We start from the raw sequence: 8,122 nt of genomic DNA on the forward strand, positions 1-8,122 counted from the left end.
CATACCCCTCAAGATATGACCATTAAGAACAAGTTGAAAAGAACTCTCCCCCATTAGATGTCATTCCCGAAAGAACAACAAGAGCGACCTTAATTTCGAAAGAAAAGAAGGATTTTAATGGACACCAAAAACCATGAGAATGATTTTCTATATCCAAAACTCAATCAAATTAATCACAAGTAAACCCATGATTAATTTAATCGGAATACGCAATCAAATTAAACACAAAAAGTGATCAATTCAATTGATTATGCTCAACATAAGAGAACTTATGGAGACACGAAGATACTCAACTAGATTAATTACAAGAGAACCCATAATTAATCTAATCGGAATACACAACCAAACTAATCACAAAGGTAATCAATTTAATTGTCATTTGTTTTGCTCGACATAAAATCTTACAGAGTAATAACTAAATAACCAAGCAAGATGATTAATTAGTTCAATATGCTCGACATAACATATCTCAAGGAACACTAACTAAGCTAAAAATTCAACTTGGTTGTACAATGCACAACATAAGATAAATTACAGAGCCTCACAGTAATACATAAAATATGGATCAGGGATGATCAATACTGTGGAGTACACAAGGATTCATTCTATTTTCCACCACTATTTGCATAACGATATTAATAGACATAATCCTTGAAAACAAAAGATTTTAACCTATCTTCCATCAAATATTTGACAATATAGGCTTAACTTTGGTATTTGTCAAAAGTTCATTTATTCTTTTACCGGTATGTGAATACTGATCACGAGCGACTTTACTTTTGACAAAATATGGGAGAACAATAGTTCACGGACGTAAACACCAATATCCCATAAAAAATTGCAATATAACAAATCATAAAGATTAATACTGCAAAACATCATCTTCCAAATAGTTTTTAGAATTTAACCCAATAAACCTAAAAAAGAACAAGAAGATAAAAAATAATAGCTATGTGTAGTCACAATCATTGCTATTCAAAGCACTAGTTATTCTTCCAACTAAATCAAAAAGAAGACATACTAGGCAACATAAACAAAACAAGCTAATGGAAAATAGACGCCAGTGCTATTCCGAATACGAACTAAGATCATATGGACGGCTCAGAATCCTCATGAGACAACGAGTCTTTGAGCTTGTGAACAACATCATTCATTGCAGCATTAGAGAGATTGTTCTGTTTGCGAAGATCATTGATGTAAGACTTTATGAGACCAAGGTCAGTAGTAACTTTTTCCAACTCAGTTTTCAATGCATCAAGATTTTTCAGAGTAACAATGAGCTCTTGTTTTGCTTCCCCAAAGTACTTAAGAAAGTCATGAACAACTTCAACAGAGATCATATCATCCTTTTCAGCATCCTCATGAACATAGGAAAAATAACATGAAGTATTAGGATGATCTTCATCTACAAGGGTTCTTTTCTTCTTGGACTCAACTGTACAACCTTTGTCAAGGAATCCTCATGCAAAACCACCATAGAAATATGAAGAAGAAGACATCTTGACAACCCAAAAGCCAACCTATAGTATGCGTACGTGATTTTCGTAACTCAATAGGTTGATATTTAAGGGTCTCTTAGAGAAGGAATTCTAGGGTTTTCTTAAACAGTTGACTCGTCCCAGAACACGGGTATCCGTTTGAGTACAACATGAACCCCAACAAATAAAGCCCAAAAGGGACTTTTGCAACAAAAGACTCAAAATTCCATAACTCAAGAAAGCAATTTTGAGCATAGTTGTAGCAAGAAACAAGACTCAAACGAGGACTTCATAAAGAAAAAGAGAAGCAAATTTAGACACAACAATACTTTTAGCACAACAAATAGTTTAGCTATGGATGATAAGAAGATAGCTCAACTCAACAGACACAGATGCCAAAAGTATACCTGATTATTAACACATCTTACTCAACAGGATTTTTATGAGTAAGCTCTTCAAACCTTGTGATTAATTAACACAAGTATGAGCTACGAGCTCATCAAGAGATTTGTGTTTATGGTCAAGTCTCTTTTTCCTCCTTAATCTAGAGAGGGATCCCTTTTCATGTGAGAAATTATCATAAAACTTATTGTCATCAAAATACGATACATAGTTTGAGTTCTTACCAGAAGAATTTTGGTTTGAGGAGGAAGACAACCTGTTGACGAAATCTTTGTACCCTTTAATTATCTCTTTCAGATTATCTCTCATTTCATCAATTTTTCTTATATCTTCTGAACTTCCTCATCCGGGGCAGCGTTATTTCCAGAGACCATGACACGATCTTCCTTTAGACGATGTTTATTAAGACGTCTGTTTTATTCTTGAGTGTTCGAGGAACTCATTGAAATGACTTTCCTGGTAACATACACAAGGTAGGTACGGAAACCAATTGGTTTAGTCATACAATGTCAGTTACACCTTTAAGAATTAAATCTAAGGTGTGTTGAAGTTGTACCAAGGAGTTTTTCTTCAACCTAGAGGTTCCTTTTCGTTTAACAGAACTCTTTGTCTCACAGACAAGACACACTTTCTGATCATCAGAATGATTAGATAGTACAGTCTTAATATCATTGTTAGAAGATTTCTTCCCTCCATTTGATGTGCAACATCATTGAGTGATGGTGACTTCAGGCACATCCGTTTTACTAGAAGGGGATTCCGTTTTTACTTCTGAGTATGAACCATCTTTAGTTGTGTCATAAGTACTTGGCATATTAGATTTCTTTGAGAATCCTTGAATAGAGAGCTTACTCAAGCGATGGTCAATTTCCAAGGCATCTCTTCTAAGGCTAGCTTCAAGAGACGTACACGAAGAATGAACTTCAGTATTACCTTTGGGTTTGCAATCTCTTATTACACCAAGTAGAACATTGACATGGTGCTTTAACCGATTGAATCTATCAGCTTGGATTCTAACAAGATTTAGAATCAATTCACTCTCTTCATCTGAATCCCTTTAATTAATGGAGAGGCTCACATTTGAAGGGTAATCGAAGTACACATGTCAGTGTTAGTCTGTCTCGTCAGTACAGAAGGTTCATCTATATTCGAGATTGTATAACCCTTCTCTTTAATAGAGTTAGACGAGATAGAACTTTTATTTCTGGTAAAGCATTTATCATATATAGTACTCTTGTCCATAGAGTCAGATCGCTACAAACACAGACTTGTAATGTCTTGAACGTGTTTGTCTGCTCTGATACCAATTGAAAAAGCGGGGGTCAAACAACACCACCCAATATTTCTCTTAGAAATCTGTATGGACAAACTCGGATATATTTTTAAGAGAATCAACAAGACTCAATCAATTAAAAGTACATCAACGAGTTTATATCTCTCTCTTGATTTGATTTACTCAAGCAAGAACTGCAAGTTCTAATCAAATACAAAAAATAACTTGGATGGTACCAAAGACCAATATCCAAGATGAATCAATATCAATCAACAACCAAAGGTCGGATTTCCAATTGATTGCACAACCTGTATTATTTCAATCATATAAACAAATATAATACGGAAATAGAAATAACACAGACACCGGAAACTTTGTTAACGAGGAAACCGCAAATGCAGAAAAACCCCGGGACCTAGTCCAGATTAAACACATATTGTATTAAGCCGCTATATACACTAGCCTATTCCAAGCTAACTTCGGACTGGACTGTAGTTGAACCCCAATCAGTCTCCCACTGATCCAAGATACAGTTGTGTAGATGGTGGATATTCGACAAAGGCTAAAATCGTAAAACCATAATTGTAAATACTCCTGATCCAGCAATCATATGAGTATTGAGACTCATGTCTCTTGTCGAAAGCATGAAAGATCGTTCCACGAGAATCTCTGACTGAGAATACTGTCTCTCAGAGTATATGTGGATGTGCAGTCTCTCAGCTGAGGCAACAACATATCTCATAAATACTGAAAAATTTCAGTAATTAATTCTGTATAGAATCGAACGACTGGACGGCTCCTAGACAGCTTGCCTGCTAGTATAGAGCGATAACGTCTTCAGTATGTAACAATGTTTTCCCTGACTATATATAATACATGTGTATAGAATCCTAACGATTGGACGACTCCTAGACAGCTTGCCTGCTAGTATAGAGCGATAACGTCTTCAGGATGCAACAACGTGTTTTCCCTGACTATACTATACATAATAAATATGAGGCTTCAACTAGCTCATATCACTCAATTCTTAAATAATTAATGCTCCTAGACAGCATGCCTGCTAGTATAGAGCCATCAATTAATTATTTATAATCGTTAACTGAATATTCAGAAATATTCTACGATTCTTCATAATATTTCGTCACTTTAATTCGTGGTTCTTCCTAGCAGGATTCCACGGGCTAGTGATAAATATTCAACAAACGAGCATGAGCCGCTATCGAGTAAGCCCCGACCAAAATGGTGCAAGTGTACTCAACAATAATGCATTAACGAGCACCTGAATGCATGAACGAGCATTCCAAAACAATAAGGAACGATGAACCTATGCAAAATAGGAAGAAAATAATAAATAATAAAATATTAATCAAGGCGCTAAGGGACTGGGCCCACCGGCCGGCCGGTCGTGCCGTGGCCAGTCCCACGCCCAATTTTATATTTTATCATATTTTTTATTATTTTCCTTGATCTCATGAAAATCTCTTTCATTTGAGCAAACCACCTTCGTCTCAAGAAAATTCCCTAGTTTCATGGTATTTCCTTATGTCAAAGAAATAATAAAAATTAGGAAAGGTGTCGTGGGACCAAGCTCACGAGCCGGCCGGCCATGCCCTGGCCGTGGTCTGTCCCACACCTCATGGTTCCTTATTATTTTTATTATTTCCCTCATCCCATGAAAATTCCCTGATTTCATGATATTTCCCTAAACCCATGAAAAATAATATAAAATTAGGGAAACTCGAGGGACCGGGCCCTAACCGGCCGGTCATGCCCTAACCGGTCCCACACACCCCTTATTTTGTTGTTATTATTTTTTATGTTTGCCTCATCTCATGAAAACTCATTGATTTCAACAAATTCCTTGGTATCAACAAACTCCTTGATTTTATGATATTTCCCTAAAATCATGAAATTTTTTGTAAAATTGGGAAAAATACCCTGAGACCGGGCTCTTTGGTCGGCTGGACATGCCTTGGCCATATCCGGTCCCACACTTCATGATTCCTTCATTTTTTTATTATTATTTTCCTTCATCTCATGAAGTTTTCACGATTTCAGCAAAAATCTCTGATTTCTTCATATTTTCTCAAAATGTTGCTCAAACGCACACCAGAAAATAACAAAATTCCCAGGACTGAGACGCAGACACTTTGGTGACGTGAGCACGTTACCTTGACCGACCAAGGTTGGCTCTTTCGCTTGCAAGGAGTCGGTCCCATATACTTTTCATGATTTGACCTAATTTGCACAATTGCACGTATTAGGTCCAAAACTCTTCCAAACAACTTGGAACTTCATAAAAATGATTAACAGATGATCCCATGACCAACCAAGGCCGGTTTCATGATTCCTTGGTCGGTCTTTCATCTCTTCATAGTTAGGTTTTAACACCTAATGCTGAAATAAGCATTATTTTTCAGCAACAAATGATTAAACCATCATTTAATCATCCTTTCACCAACTGGTCTTCAAGAGACTTTAATATTTTGCTCACCTCAGCATTTGGGCGCTACATAGTCGATTCATCATCCCACGTAGCCAGTCCTTCCTTCATTTCATAAATGATTTCCAATAAATCATCAATTAATCATCAATTCACTAATTGATCAAAATTAGGTTTTGAGTTCAAGGTTCATAATTCCAGATTCAAACACTAAATTTTATGTTGATTCCATGATCAACACTCTAATTAATTATATTTGGTTTGGTCGCTAGTATTTTAACTTAATATTTATTTGGTCATGCTACCAATACTTTATCAAACGAGCAACATTTGCTCATACGAGCAATATTTGCTCACCTTAACAACCAACATAATTATACCTCTGTCTCAACAGACATGTTCAATTCATGAGTCTCAGAAAATTTGCATAATCACGTTCAAGTCAGCAACACAAGGACTCGTCGTCCCATAAAGTCAGCAACTGACTCCACAATCACGAGATGTCAATCGTGTCACATGGGGGATATTAACTAGGGTTTTGGTCTGGCGGTCTATGGCACGTGTGTTCGTACACACGATGAGAATGTGAGAAAGTCGTGCAATCAGTTGGAGGATTTAGCAAAGTAGTGGGTGGAAAATTAACCAAGTCTCCGCACGATGAGAAACTGGTTTTGACACGATTTCCCACTTCCCCACTCTTTGACTCCAGCAACTGTCACACTTCATGGGATCAAGGTGTTTACAATTCCAGCAATATAAAAGGCTTCTGAATCATGATTGAAACGGACAAGAATTTCTCGACAAGTTCATACAGACAATCTTTCGTCTACACGAAGTCATCGTCTGAGCAATCACTCTCAACTGAGTAAATTCAATCATTCAGAACTTTCTTACGCAGAATACACAACACACCTATAATCTCGATCACCATTGATCTCACACATTTCTCAGCTTCCTTCCTACAGATCAACCCATCCTCTCTTGTGACTGAATTGACTCTGTAACGGACATTGTCTTGGTTTAGGCCGGAGTCTTACAGATTGATCTCTCGAACTTAAAGCACTCCCTTCTTGCAGTGCATCTGTGTGAGGTTGAGCATTTTCTCGGTTCAAGGAGTCTCCTCCGCAAGGTCATCTTCTCAATTCCATGAAAACCAGCAAATCGTTTTTCCCCATCTACAGATTGGAGACCAAAGTGGGAGATTAATATCTTGGTTGCAATCTCAAGCTTTCACAAGATGGTTGATCTTGGGTCACCTACAATTGCAGACCCTAACACAAATGATTCTAGCACTAGCAACAACACTAACGATCATTTTCTAGAAACCATTCCTGCTTCTAACAATGGCGGTGGTCGTCAGACCAATTCTGGAGCACATCCCCTCTTCGGACGGCATCCCGAGGAAGTCATAGAAAATCCGCCTACCATAGGCGATCTCATAAAAGTGCAGGAAACTCTTTCTAAGAATCAGACTAACATGGATGCTACACAGAAGGAGCTGTGCAATTATCTCAAAAATCTTACTAACAAGATATCAGAGAAGACTCAAGGAAAAGGAAAATCCTCAGATGCTGATCCTGAAGTAGTTCCAATTCATACAGTGGATGACAGCGAAGTCCGAAAAGCTGCAGACGATCCATCAACAAAGGAATCATCAAATTTCATTACTCGGGAAGTTTTGGAATGCCTCTTGGAGAACCATGGAAAAGACAAGACATCACATGTCCATCGTCACCAGCCTGCGTACCCTGCTGCTACGTAAAGGATTCCTCTTCCAAAAGGTTATACCTCTCCAACCTTCATTTTGTATGACGGAACAGGCAATGCTTGGGAACATGTTTCTCGGTTCCTGGAAGCCTTGGGTGAACATGAACATAACCATCTTGTTCGCCTTAAAGAATTTTCAAAATCCTTGAAAGGCAGGGCATACACCTGGTACAACAACATCGCACCAGGAACTATCAACAATTGGGGAGAAATGATTAACGCCTTCTACAGAAAGTACTTCTTTGTGTCAGAGCAAATTACTCTCTCTGATCTTGGAAGAATGTTTCATAGGAGCAATGAACATCCCAATGACTACGTGAAAAGATTCAGAGTCCAGGCCCCTGGACTGTCATGATCCAAACATCACAGAGCAACAACTGGTGGACTTGTGCAATGGCATGATCCCGGTCTACAAAGCTTTATTGGAAAATCTTCGTTTCCAGACTTTCTCAGAGATTCATGAAGCGGCAAAGAGAACGGCAACTACTGCACCCGCTTTACTGGAAAGAATAAAAGCTACAAAGGCTGAAGAACCGCGAGACACTCGATGTAGCAGATGTATGATTAACAAGCAGTATAACCTCCAGACTTCCACAAACGCTGTTGCAGAAGGGAGGAAACAGAAAGCCGAACCGCCGCGCAAGCATACCTCAGCTCATTCAAAAGCATAAAGGAAGGATAAGCAAGATGCACAAGCCTCTTATCAACGCACGAGAGTTCCTGATCAAGAAACACCTGACTTTCCCTTTTCCATTGAAG

This window comes from Papaver somniferum, chromosome 6 (assembly GCF_003573695.1).
Source record: "Papaver somniferum cultivar HN1 chromosome 6, ASM357369v1, whole genome shotgun sequence".
Classification (NCBI taxonomy): domain Eukaryota; kingdom Viridiplantae; phylum Streptophyta; class Magnoliopsida; order Ranunculales; family Papaveraceae; genus Papaver; species Papaver somniferum.